This window comes from Gymnoscopelus braueri (genome assembly GCF_963280865.1).
Source record: "Gymnoscopelus braueri genome assembly, chromosome: 3".
In the NCBI taxonomy this organism is placed as follows: domain Eukaryota; kingdom Metazoa; phylum Chordata; class Actinopteri; order Myctophiformes; family Myctophidae; genus Gymnoscopelus; species Gymnoscopelus braueri.
Window position 1 is genome coordinate 45,088,480 of NC_137612.1, and position 21,346 is coordinate 45,109,825.

At 41.8% G+C, this 21,346-nt stretch overlaps 1 pseudogene across 1 annotated transcript in view; it reads left to right on the forward strand.

The window, feature by feature from the left end:
- Positions 1–9,302: 9,302 nt before the first annotated feature.
- LOC308081978 (steroid 17-alpha-hydroxylase/17,20 lyase-like) overlaps positions 9,303–21,346 on the forward strand; it is a 31,152-nt pseudogene continuing 19,108 nt past the window's right edge. The window contains exons 1-2 of the transcript in view: positions 9,303–9,408; positions 13,129–13,620. The product of the transcript in view is annotated as a steroid 17-alpha-hydroxylase/17,20 lyase-like (transcript). The remainder of the gene's footprint in view (positions 9,409–13,128; positions 13,621–21,346) is intronic.

The following is a 21,346-nucleotide window of genomic DNA, read 5'->3' on the forward strand; positions in this document are numbered from 1 at the left end:
TTTTGTCAAGGTCAAGTTGTTTTATCAGGAGTTATTTAATTTGTATTTAAGTTTATTTGGTTTTTGTTATCAGTTCGGATGAGTACTTGAGTTAAGATGGCTGATCAAAGAAAGTACCAGCTGCTTCAGAGGTGATTATGAGGAGCTGATTACTAATTGGAATGCACCATGTCCCCTGTGCATATGGGGAGGGGCAGGGGTTTGTTATGAGTTTGAATTTATTATTACAATTGTGAAGAAATGTATTTTGATATTTCAGTTGTATGTAATTTATTTATTTAATATGAGTTAGTGCTGTAGTGGATTATGTTGTAGTTATTTGTAGTCTGTTTAATGTTAGTCTTTGTCTATTCCCCTTTGTGTCAAGAGTGGATTGATCACCCACTATATATGTTCCCCTCATTTGACACTTTGGTTGGTGAGATATTGTCATGCCGTGCTGTTGACGTCTGTTCAGTTGGTTTAAGTTGTTTTAGGGCCTAGCATTATGAATTGTCAAGTTTTTATGGGAAAAGTAAAACACCAAAGAAAGTCCTTTTAAAGAAACTACACACATGTCCTGGTGTCTCTCTTGCGACCAACTCTGGTCCCTGACACATCCCATGTTTGTACAGTGTACTGTACATCCCAGTTTCTAAACCAATGGTCCACAAGACTACTAGTGGTCCATGGTATAATTAGGCCTGCAGGTGGTCCATGGGAAAATGTTTTAACATGTAAATAATACATAATGCAATAATAATAAAATACCGTAAAAATATGTTTAAATAATATTGTATAAGTCCATCAAATGTAAGAAAATACTTGAATTAATGGGCATGGTGTGGGAGAAAAAGCTTGAAATTAAATAATTACTGTTAAGGGCTTGATTTAATTTGTAGTTACACGATAGTATTGTGCAACAGCCGAGGCATTATTTAACTGAAATATGCGAGTGGTCCAGAGCTCAGAACCACTGATCTATTCCTATCCCACGGTTACCCTTATTCCCAACATTCCATGAAACTCATGCAAATGATGATTTGTATCTTATGTATGAGTGAGCAGACACATGCGATTATATGAGCACATGTGTGGTCAGCCTGTGATGTCAACACGCTCTGGCAGACATCATGCATACGTTTTGGCTGTTGGTGCATTGTTTGGGGTTTTTCCTTCTTTTCCTTCCCTAAAGCTAAGAAGGATGATAATGGCCTTTGTGACCTTCTTGGCTAGGAGACTAATCTTGTTGAATTGTAAATCTCCTGACTCTCCCTCCCATACTCATTGGATGAGAGATATCCTGTATTTTCTTAAACTGGAAAAAATTAGACAAGATAATTGTTTTTATATTACTCCTACAGATTTTGTCCAAACATCACGCAAATCGGTACACAGTATCTCTATAGTCATGTGATCAACACGGATCTGTCCGATTTTCCATATTCCATCCTGATTGGCTAAGATGCCTCAAATCATGAACGCAGCATGCGATTTCCGTTACATTTTGCATGCACATTCCCACTAGGCCGAGGAACAAATGCCTGGGGCGGCCATAGCTGAGTGGTTAGTGAGCCCGCCTAGGGAACCAGCTGGCCCTGGTTGCCCCAGGTTCGATTCCAGGCTATCCCAGCATATGTGCCGATGATATGAAATTTGTCCCTGAGCAAGACTCTTAACCCCAATTGCTCACAGGTTCTCATTGGAAACAAGACCGCAAGGACTTTCATGAACGACCTGTTAAAAGGAATTATCCTTATCCTAACCCTTTTCACATTGGCCTGTTATAGCGCCACCAGCAGGTCTAATTTAGCAAAACACATTTTTGGAACAAAATGCCTCAAATCATGAATGCAGTGTCCGATTGCCGTGAAAGACCTAAGAAGAAATGGCACCCTTTTCACATTGGCCTATTATAGCGCCACCAGGAGGCCACAATAACCTACCTGACCTGTTGGAGACCTGTGCTCCGATGAGCACCTTTTCTAGTTAGATATCAAATCAGAGGTTACAATTACCAGCTACATGAGTCCTGATTGATATTATGGAACTGGGTTTTATTAAACAAGACTGGCTCTAACGGCTATCTATGATGTATGACTCTGTATTTGGGCAAGGTGTCCGCCCCATTCGCCTTTCACTTCCTTACAGACGGCTTGGCCCTGATAGCGTCTAGCCAATGACACGGCATCCATGTCCAAATTTGGACAATCTGCGCCACATTGGCCATAAAAAAAAGTCTAATATTTCAAAAGGAATTGAATATTGTGCAAATAGAAACTGTTGGATTCTACATTAGCCCAGTGGCAATGTGCACAAGAAATTTGGCATTGACTGGCCCAGCGGTTTGCAGAATTAGCACCGGACACGGCGCACGCACGCACGCACGCACGCACGCACGCACGCACGCACGCACGCACGCACGCACGCACGCACGCACGCACGCACGCACGCACGCACGCACAGACGGACACACAGACCATAAATCTTAAATCTTTCAGAGCCACACAACAAATAAAAGGCTGAAAGTTATTAGAGGAAACTTTGGGAATATCAACCTGTTTATCTCCCTTGAAGCATGACCGAAGCATGACTTAAACATGAAGCAGCATGTAGAAGGATTACTATTACTATATCAACCCGATCGCCAGAGGAAACGTTCTCTTTGAACGTTTTTGAAATTCCGTGAATAGACACGGAAAAACCTGAAATTCCGTGCATAGCCGCCTCGCATCTCCCCCATTGTGACTAAACCATTTCGGAGGCGCGCAGTCTCAAGGGAATTGTCGCCACGTAAGGGGCCACCGAGCGAGCTAAAGCGAGCGAGTTGCCATCCCGAACGTTGCGACATTCCCTTGTGCCTACTCAGCGCCGTTTGAGTTATGTACCGATAGGCACAGAATCGTAAATTTTGTTGTGGGGACTGCTCTGCTTCCGGGTTTTTCAGGGTTGCGACTGGTTACGCCCACCGTGGGACTCGCCGTACATATGCACGGAATTTCGGGGTTTCTAGGCGACTATGCACGGAATGACGTGCACTGGATCCGTGCAATGTATACTAATTCTCTGGCGATCAGGCTGACTATATATAAGTACAGTATGACTGTACACATCACAAATCCACAGAAAATGTATCCCATAATGGTGAGAAATAAAAAATGTATATTTCAGGAATTTGTCTGATTTCACCCCCAGTGTGTTGGAATTGAATTAGCACACAGAACAAGTGTTAAAGTAGGTTAAGTGAGAGTGTAAACATTGCATGGGTCCATTTTACTTACTGTAACCACTTTCAACCTGGTGTCCCTATTTTGGGCATGTAACCATTGGAGAACATTTCCCCCAAAAAAGTTGAAAAATACAGAAAAATTCAATCTAAGCTCACAATGTGACTAATTGTGATATAGATCTGTGCAAGACAGTGTTACACCATACAACAAAGAATGAAAAAGGGCATAATACGGGGTTTAAATGGCATAATAAGGGTTTAAATGAACAGTGAGGTGTTTGCTGTGCAGGTAGACAGGTACGGGTCAGAGTCTCGCTCAAAGACAACTATGAGAGGACAAACGTGACCTTTGACACATGACTGCTGACGGACACAATGTCCCGCGGTGGGGATTGAACTTGTGGGACCTTTTAGTGACAGGACACACTCTTTCCAACCCCCCACTCCTCTCTGCCTCGGCCTACAAGAGTAGCCAGTGCTCTGCTCACAGAGATAGGTAATCGTCCATAAAACCCAACACAAGCTGAACTGGTTCATGTCACAACACTGGAACACTCTGAGGAAAACTGAGGAAACTGAGTGCAAATCCCAAAACAAGATGCTCATGGTACAAGGGTGACAAAGTTAAATGGCAAAAAAGGGAGAAAAAAACAAGGCACTCTTACAGGAAAAAAATGGTAAAGCCTTTATGTAATTGGATACTGCATAGCAAGAATAAATTCAATAATGCACCTACAGTACGTGTTGTGGGACACACAGCCTTCATTGGGGTGAATAAACATGAATGCAGAACAAACATGTATGGCTTTTATAATAAATGGCATGATAGGTTCATAAACATATAAAAGTATGCAGGTGGAGGAGGATAAGGGGGCAGAGACAGAATGTAAGCTACAAAAGAGCCTGTATAAAACCTACCATGAAGAAAAAACGGAATCACTCAGATTCAGTCAAAAAAAAAAGAAAACAGTTCTGATCACATCATCTTTTATTTATACATTTATTTGAACAGCTTTTGTTTCATTGTCTCCGCCAGGCCGAAAGGCATGGCGAGAGAGTATGTTTTACCCCCTGTCCGTCCGTCCGTCCGTCCGTCCGTCCGTCCGTCCGTGTGTCCGTCCGTGTGTCCTGTCCGTCCGTTAGCAGCTAATCTCCGGCACCGTTGGCCCGGTCGCTGCGAAACTGTGCACACACACTCCCTGGATGCCAATTCAGAACCTCTGCCCCAAATTTCACATGGGCCTGTTATAGCGCCACCAGGAGGCCGATTTGTGCAAAACCCATTTTTGGATATTATTCCTACAGATTTTATCCAAACATCACGCAAATCGGTCACATCACATTATCTCTATAGTCATGTGATCAAGACGGATCTGTCCGATATTTAATATTCCATCCTGATTGGTTAAGGTTGGCTTCCAAAGTTCGCAGGATTGGTCCGTTTTGAACAAAATGTCTGAAATCATGAACGCAGCGTGCGATTTCCATGAAAATTTGCACGCACATTCCAACTAGGCCGAGGAAGAAATGGCACCCTTTTCACATTGGCCTATTATAGCGCCACCAGGAGGCCACAATAACCTACCTGACCTGGCGGAGACCTGTGCTCCAAGGAGCACTTTTTCTAGTTTAGATTTGGGTTACATGCTGTTACTGCTCTCTGTCTATCTATCCCACTGTATTGAAAACAGTTGAAAAACACTGAGATTGGCCGCTTTACATGGAGGTAGTGATTGTGTCTCTGTGTCCGTGCGTGTGTGCGCGCGCGCGTGTGTGTGTGCGTGTGTGTGTGTGTGTGTGTGTGTGAGAGAGAGGTATCTGGTAATTTCCAGAAGAGTTCTTGAGAACATGATGTATCAAGACAGAACTCTTCACTCCAGTGCTCAGAGCCATAAATCACAGATAAAGAGAAAAACAAGAGTAGGAACGGTGTCTGTCCTCCTGTCTCACTGCTACTGCTAACTGTTAACGTCCCTACTTGGTTGTCTGTCTGTCTGTCCGTCCGTCCGTCCGTCCGTCCGTCCGTCCGTCTGCCTGTTTTTCACAAGCTCTCTCTCATGCGTCACACTGTGCACATAATATGTTCTTTTCTTTCTTTCTTTTTCCTTAATTTTGTCAGGGAAGCCCATTGAGAGCAAGCTCTCTTTTTCAAGGATGCCCAGATCACAGCATATAAAACACAATACATAATGAAAAACAATAACAAACATTTGAACCACATTAAAACGCCACGACTGCAAATGAATATAGTGTTACATGAAACACGTGACGGTGCAGTCACTATGTAGTGTGTCCTCAAGAAGCACCCAACGTCTCTATCGAGACCAATCGAACCAGTTCCAGAGAGTCCTGAAGTTTGTTCCATTTGTGTGGAGCATAATAAATGAAAGCAGTGTTTCCTTGTTCACTGTTCATACGTGGACTGGTATATCTAATGTGTGTCTGTGAACGTTATGAATGCCAGTAACCTTCAAAGCAGCATCATGTATGATCAGAGATAGTAAACAAGCACATACATACTAAAGCAACTCTCACTGATGTGTCCAAGTTTGTGCATCAGTAGATGTATTTATTTTATTGTACTTTCACTCAAGTAAATGTTGAATTCCGGACTGTTACTTGTAACAGAATATTTTTACATTGCCGTATTGATACTTTTACTTTAGTAAATCAATTGAGTTCTTCTTTTTACCATAACAAACTGCAACACACATGAACACCATATTAGTGGAATAGGTGGAATACAAACTGTGACAGGACAAAACTGGACTGGACTGGACTGGACTGAAGCTGCAGTGGAGATTACCTTCCCCGGGTTCCTGTCGGCTTTACTGTCAAAGCCAGATAACAGATGTTACCAACATCAATACCAACCAAGTACAACCTGGCTCTATGGTACGACTACTTCATTTATACTCCCTGTTTTATATCACCCATCGACAATCTGTTGCACATGATGGTAATGGCTGTGTTGCAGTATACAGGCCTTGTCCTGTATACTGCTAGCTAGACTGAGCTGGTTATTATAGTTGTCAGAGATTTACCAGCTCACGTATCATTTGAAGCACTACATTTTCGTTGTGAATATAAAGTTAAGACTTATTAGAGCATTTTCAGCCAATTGATCTCTATTATCTACAAGTACTATGTCTTGTGAAATGTGATATATAACCATAATGCCATTATAAACTACTACAAGTCGCACTGTTTCATCTGGAAGTGAGATTCCCCATTCTAGTAAATGCAGCAGCCTAGAGGGCGGAGCTAAAAGTAGAAGAATAAAGTGTAGAGTACGGCCTTGCCCCTTAATTAGGCTACATCTTAACATGAAAGAGCAACGATGTCGACAGTCACAGGGAAAGTGCAATAACAGATGATAGGCATACATGTTATAGCAACATAACTTCTATTAGCATACAGATCTGTACTCTGAATAAGTGGTTCTCAAACTTTTTCTTGTCCAGGACCCCCAAATTAATATGTATATTAATATTATAATTATATTAAAATGAGCTGGCTGCCATCAGTTGCAGCTGCATTGCAAACAACTTGAGACATGCCCTCAGCAAGCATGGTAAATTCACTATCCCATGAATACATTGTTGCTTTTACACTTTGTGCAGATTAGCTACAAAACTGAGATATGTTTATTTCATGAGCTTTTGTTTGCTTGGTTTGTACAGAGTCAGGCTAATTGTTTTCCCCTATTTCCAATCAATGTGACAATTAAGTAAACTGGCTCCTGCCTTTAGTTTGCCCTCATGTTAGGCTGTTTGTGGTAGAGATGCAGGAGGCAGGAGATAGCCTGGGGTAATAGCAGGCATGACATAGGCCAAGTTATTGTTCCATTCTGTATTACATTTCTGATGTGCGCTTCTGTCCATTTATGATCTTTGAGCACCTGCCGTTCCAGTGGTCTCTGCACGGCCCAGCCAGGCGGAACCCCCCATACAATTGTGTTGTTACAATGTTTCAAAAATATTCCAATCTTTTCTCATTCTTTCAAGATTTTTTTAAAATAGCATATCGTCATTGTGGGTAAACTGAGAGGTTAGTTTGAGTCATTATAGGGTTGGTGTTATGCCTGGTTTATACTTCATAGTTGCACACTGGTGAGTGTGCGCATGAGCGCACGCACGCACGCACGCACGCACGCACGCACGCACGCGCGCACGCACGCACGCACGCACGCACGCACGCACGCACGCACGCACGCACGCACGCACACACACACACACAAGCTTACAACCTGTGAGTTTGTGAGTGCGACTGATTGTGATTGTGTAGGTCCAATATTTGTGTGTGTGTGTGTGTGTGTGTGTGTGTGTGTGTGTGTGTGTGTGTGTGTGTGTGTGCTTGCGCACGTGCGTGCGTGCGTGCATGTGTGTGTGTGTGTGTGTGTGTGTGTTTGTTTGTTTGTGTGTGTTTCAACCATAGCCTACAGACTAGTCAAATCTAATGGTCCATTAATGGTTTGAGTGTGGACTAGCTGGATCTCTGCCCTCACACCCTCCTCTCCAGCATCGGGGTGTTGATCTCTGCAGTGTTGCTAGCTCCGCTGTGCGTCTACGTACAGTAGGTGGTGTGTCTATTTCCCCTCCTACAGCTTCGCCTTGGCTTGGCTCACACAGCCAAGGTTTGCTCGTCACGATGCCATCAGTTCCTGGTGAGAGACTTCAGACTCATCGTTCTCCCTCTGACCTTGTCTCTGACCCGTAGATAGAGGCCTCCGTAGATATGAGGTCCATGTTTTAGCGTGGTTTATGTGGTCTGCCCATGTGACATCAAGTGCCATGGAAACTATTAATATAAACAATGTATCTTGTGTGGGTTTGGTCAGGGGAGGAAAGAAATGAAAAATGGAAGGACACTGGCATCTGCAACGCCCATGTAAGGTGGACTACCAACCTCCCACGCATTCCCACGAGATTAGGCCATAATGCACCGTTGTCTGCCCATCCAGGGCCATGTGTCATTCTGCTATTCCACTTTGAAGGAACGCAAGCGTTTCTGCGACTGCGATTTCTGCGAGAGTAACAAATAATGGCAGAGGTAATACCCTTTTTCCCCCACATATTATCCTAATTTTGAATTGATATACTAGTAGTGTGCGTGTGCGTGTGTGTGTGTGTGTGTGTGTGTGTGTGTGTGTGTGTGTGTGTGTGTGTGTGTGTGTGTGTGTGTGTGTGTGTTGAGGGAGAAGAGAAAAAGAAGGGGAGATATAGATAAGAGAAAAAGTGAGGGAGAGAGATTCAGTTAATCAAATGGTGCTTCAGTTTATAGAACAATGCACTAGAATACAGAACCTATAAAGAACAGTACAGTGGTTGAACAGCTCTTTGTATGACAGAGGTTCATATCATTGTAGTGGAGTAAAATAACAATATTTTCCTCCTGAGATGTAGTGGGGTAGAAGTAAAAGTATTGAACATTGTATGATTGATTGATTGATGTAGTTTATTTAGTAAGACATGAGAATAGTACATGACAGTACATAACAGTACATGGAAGTACAAATTCACAATACAAGGTCTACTAAACTGGAACTCTCATTAAGCACGCAGCTTGTTTAAGATGAGAACCCCATGCACACAAATCATGATGACATAAGAGACAGACAGATATACACACTACTATACAGAATGTCATACAATCAGCTTTCAGGTTACTGGTATGAAGAGAGAAAAAAATACATATATACAAAAGAGGAAAATGAAGGAGGGGGGGGGTAGGTTAAGACTTAGACAGGGGACATTTTTGAATTGCAGCCTCCTGAAGGTGTATCTTAAAAAATTGTATATAAGTACAGTACTTGAGTACATGTACTTAGTTACTTTACACCAATGGACAGAGCACAGTGGGGGACAAAGTACTCAACCCGTAGAGTCAAAGTATAGATACTCCTCAAATATTACAAGTTGAAAAAGTGATGTGTCAAATTTGTACTTGAAAGATAAAGTACTGGAGTATGAAATGTGTACTTAAAAGTTGTTTTTAAAAAGTACTTAAGTATTCAAGTCTCTTTAAGTCAATGCATTGCTGTATTAAAATGTTGATAAAAGCACACTATTTGTCATGATAGAGACGAAAAAGAATGTGGGTGTCTTCTTATCAGTCATCAGATGCAGAGGACGAGGTTGAGAGGAAACTCCAGACTGTGAAGATGGAGACCAGAGAGACTGACCAGGACATGTTCACAGGTACAGTGAACAACAGTGTTCCAAATTAATGTCCTATTGTCTCGATGAATTGAATACACAGGACCTCAATGGAAACAAGTCCTGGGCTTATTATCCTTTTAGCATTCTTTTGTATAAATCTGTGCCACTGGGCCTTTTTTTGCAAACTGTTAATAAAGTATTCAATCAATCAATCGCAACATGTTGTGAGCTTGTAGATCTAGGTTTAAAGTGCTCACACATGTGGCCTATTATAGTCGCTTCTTTTGGGCTTGTTTTCATAGACCTGGTTGCTTATTTCTCCCGCAAAATAAATATGGCAACACTGACAGTGAACAGACGTCCCGATTTGGCCAGGTTTAGCTTGGTCTCAAGCTGGGTGTCCCGAGGCCCTGACAAATATCTCTAAAACTCTCATTTTAAATCATAACACTTTGTTTTGAACGCTTACATACGTGTAGATGTTTATCTTAGTCTGGTCTGTTGAAAGGTGCGGTCACTAGGTGTTCTACTGCTAAAGCCTCATTCATACTTGGTTGCATGCTGGTGTTGCATGCAGTAAGTAGCAGATATACAAGCTCACCACGAGTCACATTCGTGACGTGACACATAGTGAGCTTGTAGTTCTGCTATTTACTGATCATGACACCGGCACGCAATTAAATATAAATGAGCCTTAAGTGCTAAAACAATTGTCCACCATCCTGATGAAAACACCATGTGAAAATAAAATAAAAATAATAATAAGCCAAAGAAATGATCAAAAGTTGTACTCAACATGAAAACATTATGCACGTACAATACAATTATCCACATTATCCAGCAATATGAAAACGTTAGTGCACCTTGACAAAATGAAAACACCATTACATTATTATGAATAGCATTAACCACATGAACCCCAGCATGCCTATTCTGGGGGGGACATAAGCCAAACTGTGACGCGTTGTGAGCTTGTAGACTGGCTATTTCTGGCAAAGAGATGTGGTGTTGACAGAAAAAAGCAGTCCAAGAAATGTGGGTCCGTTTTACTGAAAATAGAGGGTTTAAGTTATTATTCTGCTATTCTTTATAATGCTCACATAAGCTATTCAGATGGGGTAAACAGTGCAAAGTATTACTACTCTGATGACATCACTGAAACTCACCTGAGTGTGTAAGCGGATCTGATGTTTTGCACCCTGTCCGTCCGTCCGTCCGTCCGTCCGTCCGTCCGTCCGTCCGTCCGTCCGTCCGTCCGTCCGTCCGTCCGTCCGTGTACACGTTCATGTTTTTTTTAGCACCACGTCCATAAGTATATCATGCACAGTATACGTCTACTGCTATGCTCACGCACCTTTATACCTTATCTCAGGTACCATGTGTAAATATGTAGATAACTTTGATCTCCTTTCCCCCTTGACTCCCCCCCCCCTATTATTCTTCCTTCTCTATTTTTTTTATGGAAATAACGATGCGATGGGAACTATGCACGAAAACAAATTTCACCCACTTTTTACCTCTGTAAACCTGTGAAGTGACAATAAAAGCTGATTCTGATTCTGTCCGTCTGTGAACAGCTAATCTCTGGCACCGTTGGCCCGATTGCAGCAAAACTGTGCGCACATAGACCGTAAAAAGAATGGACAAAGCCAGCCCCATTGGTTTCTACAGACTGTTTTGAAGCCACTTTTTCGGCAAATTCAAATCCGCCATCTTTGAACTTACGGTCCCGAAATGAAACCGGAAACGACTGCTATTGGCTCTAACCGCAGCGAGGGCAGGTCTTCTCTCTGTAGAACCAGTAGAAGCCCTAGAATTCATACCCTATTATCATTCATTTTAAAATTAATGGAACCATACTTTGCAAAACACATGTCATGATGATTTAAAAAAGACTTTAGACTAGCGATTGAAAACATAAAGTGTTTATGAAAATGTTTGCTAAGGTATTAAAGTCAAGTGTAAAGTCGGGCCAAAACCTCATTAACTTCTTTTGAGATTAATTTGTTCTGCAACCAGCAGTGCTCTTCAGAAGGTGAAAGAAAGACATCTGCTGGGCCGTTAATGGAACTTCAAGCTGTAAGAGAACCCGGAAATGAGCTTAAATTCCATGGCCGGGGGTTTGCCCACCGGCATACACACTCCCTGGATGCCAGAGCAGAACCTCTGCCCCGAAGTTTTCAGATCGACCTTTTATAGCGTCACCAGGAGGCCATTTTTTTTTATATTACTCCTACAGGTGTTGTCCAAACAGCACGCAAATCGGTACACAGTATATGTACAGTAATTAAATCAAACGTATCTGTCGGATTTTTCATATTCCATCCTGATTGGCTAAGATTGGCTTCCAAAGTTTGCAGGAGTGGTCCGTTTTTAACAAAATGTCACAAATCATGAACACAGCGTGCGATTGCCGTGAAACTTTGGACGTACATTGCCATTAGGCCATGGAAGAAATGCCACCCGATATTTTTCAAATGGGCCTTCTGGTGGTGCTATAACAGGCCGATTCGAGTTTTTACCTATAACTGGACCGATTTGTGTGTGTGTGTGTGTGTTTGTGTGTGTGTGTGTGTGTGTGTGTGTGTGTGTGTGTGTGTGTGTGTGTGTGTGTGTGTGTGTGTGTGTGTGTGTGTACAGATGCCCAGTGAAGGCCATCTGTTCAGTCACAGCATGGCTCAGTGTCACATGCATTCCTACAACTCATCAGCATCCATGAGTCAAGACCTGAGATCTGCTGCTACCTGGAGGACTGTTGGCTACTCTGAGGCAGGCTGTGAGTAACACACACACACACACACACACACACACACACACACACACACACACACACACACACACACACACACACACACACACACACACACACACACACACACACACACACACACACACACTGTAGTGTTATCAAGTAGGGCATTAATTTACGAAAAAAACACAACATGATAAAATATGGAGATAAGAGGTTTCTGCCCGTCCTCCTCATAAATGTATGGAACTGAAGCACAAAACAAGGATGGGCTACAAGACGTACAACTCTAACAGAGATGACAGATAAAATGCCGTCAACATAATAGTAGCTAACAGTGTCAGGGTCATTAAGAAAGCATGATCTGATTATTCAGATCACTATTTTGTTAAATATCTTTCTTCTCATGCCACGCAGCTGGCTCCCCACCTTCTCTCCTTTTATCTATCGCATTGACCGAAACGTCACTGGAAACAAACTCCTGTTTAGCCTACATTCTTTGGATTGTTACAAAAGAAGAAAAACATGTTGATAGTGCCTAAATTTCTACTTACAACCACGAAAAGCAACCAAGTTTGCACCAAAGTTATGTATGGCCTATTTCTCTGCTCTATTGCAATGTTTTATTTGTCCAAAACCAAAGACCACAATGAAATTCGCTAACTCTGTTGTGTTTTTATCCTTATCATTTCTGTGAGAAGCATGTTTTTCTTCTAATCATAACGGATAGTAAATGAAATCAAATACAAAGGTATGAGAAAAAGAGCTCACAGAGCTTCATCTGTCACAAGATAATAACCTTTTATTCATTATTATTGATCACAGAATGAATAAGGTAGACAGCAATATACCAGACAGTGTTCCAGACACAAATGTCACTTAGAACTATCTGAAGTAGTGCCCCTAGTAGTGCCCCAACAATCATGTCCAGCCGCAAACGATCAGCTTTCAATCTTTCAGTTACAATCAGGTGAGTTCCATCAGTCAATGGTTGTCTCTTCTCCTTCTAGATCTCCCTGAACAGGAAGAAAGGAGTCCCAGGCTGATGCAGGTGAAACTAGAACCTCCGGAGATTAAAGAGGAACAGGAGGACAGGAGTTCCAGTCTCGTCCATTTGAAACCTCTCCAGATTAAAGAAGTGTGGAGCTGGTCCCGTGTGGTCCAGGTAAAACTAGAACCTCTGCAGATTAAAGAAGAACAGCAGGAGAGCCACAGTGATGTCCAAGATGGACCAGAGCCTCCACAGACTAAAGTGGAACCGGAGGAGGAGCTACTGCAAAGACCAGAGGAGGCTGATGGGTCAACGTTGACAGTTCAAAGTGAAGAGGATGTTGATGAAAACAAAGATACAGAGCCTGTAGCCAGCACCTCAACTGAACACATGAAATCACAAGCTGATGTTGAGGACTGTGGAACTTCACAGCCAACTAGAGATGACCAGCTCTTCTCTTCACACTTCTCTGAATCTGACTCTGAAGACAGCGATGAGAGGACTTCACCCTGTTCTGAATCTGACATTGACGACAGTGACTGGGAGGAGACCAGGGAAGGTCAGTCAGCTTTAAACAAACTGAAGTCACGCAAGACACTAAATGTGGAAGGACGACGATTGTCTTTGAGCAACAAGCTGAAATCATCAAAACAAATTCCATCCATAAAACGTCACAGAGGGAGTTATCTGAAACGACACATGAAGACTGATACAGGTAAAGAAAAAAAATAGAAATATTTACACCTAGCCTAAAGTTTGTAAAATAAGCTTCACTCAAAAGGCTCATCTGAAGATGCACATGAACATCCATGGAAGTCCATGGATGAGGACTCATACAGGGGAATTAAACACATTGTTTGTAGTTTATGGCAAATGCTTTGGTCAAAATGCAACACTTAATTAATCCAAACAGGTGGATTCACACAACACAGAAATATGTTATTTGCTTAATTTTCATGCAACAAAAACTGGGTGTGATCTTTCGAGGGTTGAGGTGGACCAGAACATAAAATAAACAGTGAGAATGAGGAGTTACATTCAGTGCTGCATCCCTGTCTGAAACTGTTGATCAATGTCATGACTTTATGTCAATATCATGAGTTATGACTGATTGTATCCACCTCTTTTCTCTCTCTCTCTCTCTCTCTCTCTCTCTCTCTCTCTCTCTCTCTCTCTCTCTCTCTCTCTCTCTCTCTCTCTCTCTCTCTCTCTCAGACAAACCAGCATCTTACAGTCGACAACAGTTTACAGAGACCTTAACTCAACCGGGAGCCGGGCAAGTAAAAACACATCAGCCAACTTGCACAAGAAAGAAAACTCAAAAATGTAAACACCTTGACAAGAGTTGTGACAATCAGTCAGGTCACCTGAAGACACACCAGCGTCTCCACACTGGAGAAAAACCTTTCCACTGTAATAAGTGTAACAAGAGTTTCAGTCAGTCAGGTAACCTGAAGAGACACCTGCGTGTACACACTAGAGAAAAACCTTTCCACTGTAATACGTGTAACAAGGGGTTCAGTCAGTCAGGTGATCTGAAGAAACACCAGCGTCTCCACACCGGAGAAAAACCTTTCCACTGTAATAAATGTGACAAGAGTTTCAGTCAGTCAGGTGCTCTGAAGACACACCTGCATACCCACACCGGAGAAAGACCTTTCCACTGTAATAGGTGTAACAAGGGGTTCAGTGCGCCAAGTCACCTGAAGATACACATGCGTGTACACACCGGAGAAAAACCTTTCCACTGTAATAAGTGTAACAAGGGGTTCAGTCAGTCAAGTAGCCTGAAGACACACATGAGTGTACACACTAGAGACAAATCTTTCCACTGTAATAAGTGTAACAAGGGGTTCAGCGTGTCAAGTAGCCTGAAGAGACACATGCGTGTACACACCGGAGAAAAACCTTTCCACTGTAATAAGTGTAACAAGGGGTTCAGTAAGTCAAGTCACCTGAAGACACACATGCGTGTACACACCGGAGAAAAACCTTTCCACTGTAATAAGTGTAACAAGGGGTTCAGTAAGTCAAGTCACCTGAAGACTCACATGCGTGTACACACCGGAGAAAAACCTTTCCACTTTAATAAATGTGACAAGAGTTTCAGGCAGTCAAGTGCTCTGAAGACACACCTGCATACCCACACCGGAGAAAAACCTTTCCACTGTAATAGGTGTAACAAGGGGTTCAGTGCGCCAAGTCACCTGAAGATACACATGCGTGTACACACCGGAGAAAAACCTTTCCACTGTAATAAGTGTAACAAGGGGTTCAGTCAGTCAAGTAGCCTGAAGACACACATGCGTGTACACACTAGAGAAAAACCTTTCCACTGTAATAAGTGTAACAAGGGGTTCAGCGTGTCAAGTCACCTGAAGAGACACATGCGTGTACACACCGGAGAAAAACCTTTCCACTGTAATAAGTGTAACAAGGGATTCAGTGTGTCATGTAATCTGAAGAAACACCAGCGTACGCACACCAAGGGAAAAACATCTCCACTGTAAACATTGTGAGAATTAACCAGCTGTATTTTGGTATGGAGGTGGTTATACATGCAACATATGGATATTAATTCTACTTATAAAATTTAAAGAAACAGATTGCGTAAATATTGTGAATTGACTTTTGAAAGTGATTTGACGGCACCACTGCCGTAAAGGTTCAGGCCAAGCCGGGCGCTCCAACCAACATAATTGTTCGTTGGAGTGAACCTTTTGGTGGTTGGGAAGCCAGCAAGAGAGAGTGTCCTTATCACTGCATTAGAGGTGCCTGTTCAGTGGGGAGGTGAACTTTGGAACATAGCGTGAACCATCATGGCCAGTAAAGCCCACTGTCTGGTGAAAAGCAGTGCTGGTGACTGACGTGTATCAGAGGAGACATTGTCTACACTAATGTTTCCCAAATATACATTGTTGTATATATAGTATTTTTTCTTCTCTTTTTTTTTTTTTACCGTTCCTTCAAAAAATTAAGAAAGAAAGTACATTACCTAATTTTTTTCCAGACATTTTCAGAACTTTTCCAAATAAAGTCATTAATTCACAATGTATTTTAAGTTTGGCTCCCGGGGAGACACCAGATGTCTCTTTTGGGTCTCGAGCTGAAAAACATTTGGGTCTACAGTCCAACAGTAGGAGTTAGCAGCAACAGGAGTGTAGCGTTGCTGTCGGGCAGAAACCTCTTATCTCCATATTTAAACTTTTTTAGTTTCTGTGTAAATGAACGCCCTACTTGATCATACTACTGCATCACACAAAAGCATCAAATGCAGCAGATTGACAAGCTGGGAACGCGGCACTAAGCGGCGCGTTTTGAGCTTGTCGCCATTCTTCATACAACAGTGGTTCTCAGACATTTTCGTTTTTTTCCCTTCAGCACCCTTTTCCCTGATTTCTTATTCCCCCTTTACATGACTAGAATATTTTTGCTCAGAAAACAGCAAAAGAAACCATATAGCATAATGATGCCATGAATCAATGATAAGTAGGCCTGTCACAATCATTCTGCATAATCGTCATGATCATTTCCATGTTGAAAAATGTTCATACATACCAAAACAGAAATAGCTGATCTACAAGCTTACAACGCGTCACTTTGTGACGCGTTGTAAGCTTGTAGATCACCTTTTTTCGCTATTTTTACCTTTTTGTTTTTGTAAAAAAATAATACATGTTAGTAATGTCTTTGTATAGCCTATTTCAGTTATTTGACTGTGCAATTACCTTTTTGTTTTTGTAAAAAAAATTATACATGTTAGTAATGGATGGATAGTGTAGAGATGCAATAAGGGTCCACGGCCCTTTGGCCTTGGCCCCTTAATAACACCACTGATATTGTTTTTGTAAATAATGATCAAAGATAAATGCTGATCCTTCAGATAGGCCTACTGTAGGGTGTTTGATTGGAATTTAGCTATATGGAACACCTGCCTTAGGATAATCCCAGCTTAGAGGCACATATCACAGGCTGTCAGTGGTGTTAAGTAACAAAATACATTTACTCAAGTACTGTACTTAAGTTTCAGTACTTTTACTTCTACTCCATTCCATCTCAGTGGCAAATATTACAATTTTTACTCCACTACAATTATTTGAAAACTTTAATTACTAGTTATTTTGATTACTATTACAAAACATACATTACCCACTTCAGCCCTACATACATGTCGGCCATGAAAATAGCGATCTACAAGGTCACAAGCTCACAATGCGTCGCAATGCAACGCATTGAGAGCTTGTAGATCTGCTATATTCAATATATTTTTTATACATTTGAAAACTTGCGAAATGGGACATTCTGCATAATGAGTGTTCTACTTTTGGTATTTTAAGTCTTGGACATGTGCATAAACCTTACATTATTGTCCTTTCTAAGACAAAGGCCAAACTACTACAATATTCTGGTAGCCAGGCTGTGACGACAACTTGCCATGTGTGCACCCAAGTGTTCATGTATTATTTGAATGTTTCCTCATTGTCCAATCATTTGTGGATTCAAATGAAGAGTATAACAATGCATGCATGCACGCACACGCACACGCACACGCACAAGCGCACACACACACACACACACACACACACACACACACACACACACACACACACACACACACACACACACACACACACACACACACACACCAGGGACGTGCTGGGCCCCTAATTCAGCCTGGGAATCTCAGATAGAGAGGCCTGACCAATTGTTTACTTAATTTCGGACGTTTTTCACTTAATTTCGTCCGTTTTTTTATAAATGGCCGGCCTGGTTGGCCTGGAATGGAGAGGCCTTTCTGGAATTGTCCCACATTTCCCAGTGGCCAGCACGTCCCTGCACCAACCGGTTTCCAGATCACACTGTGGTTTGTCTGCTCTTAAAGTAAGCCAGTGTTTTCCGTTGAGTTCATTAGGACACTGTTTCCCAACCTTTCCTTCAGTGTTTTAACCCTAAAGCATTTCAGGCCGACCTGAAGTACCCCGGACCATACTACATGAACCACTGTGGTAATCCCCCAGCTGTTTAATCAAGTTAAAAATATGATTCATGCATCATTAATTAAAGTTTCATTCATTCATTATTATACTTTTTTTACAAAAGAGTTAAACCAAACTCAATTAAAGCTGCAATCTTGAACTTATTTAAGGAACAAAACGTTATTTTAAACAATCTGTATGGTAGAGTACAGTATGTTAGCCTTGCTGTGAAGGTTAACATACATTATAACTAGTACATTATAACTAGTACATGCAAAGTGGTTGGAGGTGGTCTCCCTCTTATCTCTTCCATTGACACATTTAGGCCCTGGTGTCAATTAGGACGCTGCAGTACTGGTTGACTAGTAGTACTGCCTGAAGCTCATAAACACACTATAGACCAAACCAGGATGTTTGTAATCAAATGGGTAGGTTTTATTTCCAGGTGGATGCTACATCCAGTCAGCCTACCTGCAGCCAGGCCTACCTCCAGGCCTACCTGCAGCGGTAAACAGGAAGCAACTTCAACAAAGTGCCAAATTATGCTGAAATCTTGTTTGGGGTTGTAAAGCCAAATGCTCTGTAAATAATGAATTAGGGTTAGGACTTTTCTGTTTTCCTGCCTCGATACTTTGCTTCGTGTGATCATTAATTACGTGTCATATAATGGGATATACATGAAATGTACACGTAGCCAAACTGCCAAAACCAGGAATTGAAACTAAATGAGATGCCTCTACACTCCCAAAAGGTGCTGCTCATCATGATATAATACATGTATCTATTTTTGTTTTGCTCGAGCTACAAGCTACTGTAGCTCACATTAAGCATATTTGGTTCACATGTCTTCAAAGACACATCATCCATATGTCCACCTCTCTCTCTCTCTCTCTCTCTCTCTCTCTCTCTCTCTCTCTCTCTCTCTCTCTCTCTCTCTCTCTCTCTCTCTCTCTCTCTCTCTCAACTCTCTCTAACTCTCCCTCCCCCTAACTGTTTATTTGATAGATTGGAGGGCTAGGCCAAGTGAGACTAGAATGATTAATTTGGCCAAGTATGAGCACTGGGCAGCATGTTAATGTGAAACAGTGTGTAATGTAAAATGTGAAACGTGCTGTGCTTGTTGTGCTGTTGTTTGTCGTTGGTCTCACTGTAATTGTAGCAGGTCATAAGAGCCAAACCATCCGTGGCTAAAAACATTGTCGTGTTTGTGTGTTTCTGTGTTTGTTACAAACCCAGAGTAGCGGCTCAGTGTTATCTGTCTCCCTAGAGGAGGGATGTTACCTAACACAATGGTTTGGGTGAGGTGACTTTATGAGGCATTGGGGCCTCACACAGAACATAAACAGCTGACTCAGCTGTAAGGCAAGGCCATAGTTTATTTGTAAAAGCACATTTCAACAACAAGGCAATTCAATGTGCTTCACATGAAACATTAAGCAAAAGAAACACCTGATAAAAGGACATTTGAAATCAGTAAAAAGAAAGAGGAAGAAGAAGAAGAAGAAGAAGAAGAAGAAGAAGAAGAAGAAGAAGAAGAAGAAGAAGAAGAAGACGGAAAGAATTAAACATCTATCTCCTTAATATTAATAGGAAACACCTATTCAGGATACAGAGCAAAATCACATTATAAGAGGACATTTAAAAACAGTAAGAACAAAATAAGTAACAATAAAACCGAAAAATAGAAGAATAATTAAAAATCTAAAGGACAATCTCAATGAAAGGTAGCGTCAAACAGAAAGGTCTTTAGCTGTAATTTAAAAGAACTGAGAGTTGCAGCAGACCTGCAGTTTTCTCGACGTTTTTTCCAGATATGTGGTAAAAGTTTTTATATGTGATAAAAACTGAAAGCTGCCATGTTTAGTTTTGATTCTAGGGACATTAAGCAGACCTTTCCCAGATGACCTGAGAGGTCTGGATGGTTCATGATATCCCACAAGACCATACATTTTTATGATCTTCATAGACCAACAATAGTATTTTGAAACTGATTTTGTGTAAGATATAAGAACAGTGATATGTTCCACTCTACTGGTAAGGACTCAGGCAGCAGCATTCTGTTCTGTACACTGGTTGCATGGCTCTCATCCCACAAACAAGTTACTATGTGAAACGTGTGTGTGTGTGTGTGTGTGTGTGTGTGTGTGTGTGTGTGTGTGTGTGTGTGTGTGTGTGTGTGTGTGTGTGTGTGTGTGTGTGTGTACTATGTGAACGTGTGTGTGTGTGTGTGTGTGTGTGTGTGTGGTAGGCACACCCTAGGTAGGGCGTATATCAGTATTCTGTTTGTGTTATATCTTATGCCAGAAGTCAAACATTACAGAAAGTGCATGATGACCCACTTCCACAGAGGTTGGCACCAGCTTGGCACAAAACGAAATCTCTGTACAGTGGTCTCCTACTGGTATGGAACAGGCAGAGGGGCTGGCACATCTGGAATGAACGGAGGAATTAACGTCCACAATGCTGAGTGGTTTTCAAGCTTAAATATTTTTAAATATTTCAAGGACCCCATAACTCTGAGAGTGCACAATTGGAACCCCCTCAAGGAACCCTGAGGGTCCCTGGACACCACTTTGAGAACCACTGACATGCTGCATTATCAACATCTTGTCTCCAACCTGACTCTTTTCATTTACTAATGCCAAATAAAAAGTGAAACCACTTAAGGTCTTTTCCATCTAAAAGATGTAAGTAGCCTATAGTCTACAAGCTCACAGTGTGTTGCATCATAGAATGAATCAAGAAAACACTCATATAGTGAACATAATATGAATCTTTGAAATACATCTTGTCAGGGCTGACCACTACTTTCTGAATGTTTTTAGAGACAGTGTAGGAGAGAGACAGTAGGAAAGCTAAGAAGGAGACAGTGTATGAGAGACGTATTGATGTACATTATTTTGTTCCTGTTATTGCCACTGTATAGGAGAGAGAGAGAGAGAGAGAGAGAGAGAGAGAGAGAGAGAGAGAGGCTAGCAGGAAAGCCTGTCCAAACCTGAAGTTTCTTCCAACGTCGGAAGGAGCAAGTATTGGCCTTTAGACTCTGTCTTGTTTTTCTTTGTTTGTTCTTGTTTTTTTGTGGTGAGCCCAGTCATTGTCCGTTCATTGTGTGCTTTTTTTTGGTACACTGTTTCTGGCAGCCGTTATGCAGCCACTGTCATGTACACACCTGATGTGTTTTGTGGGAGTCCCGACTTCTCCAGACCGTACTGAATAACTGCTAGCTTGCATAACGTCTTCAGACTAGGTCTTAAGTCTAAG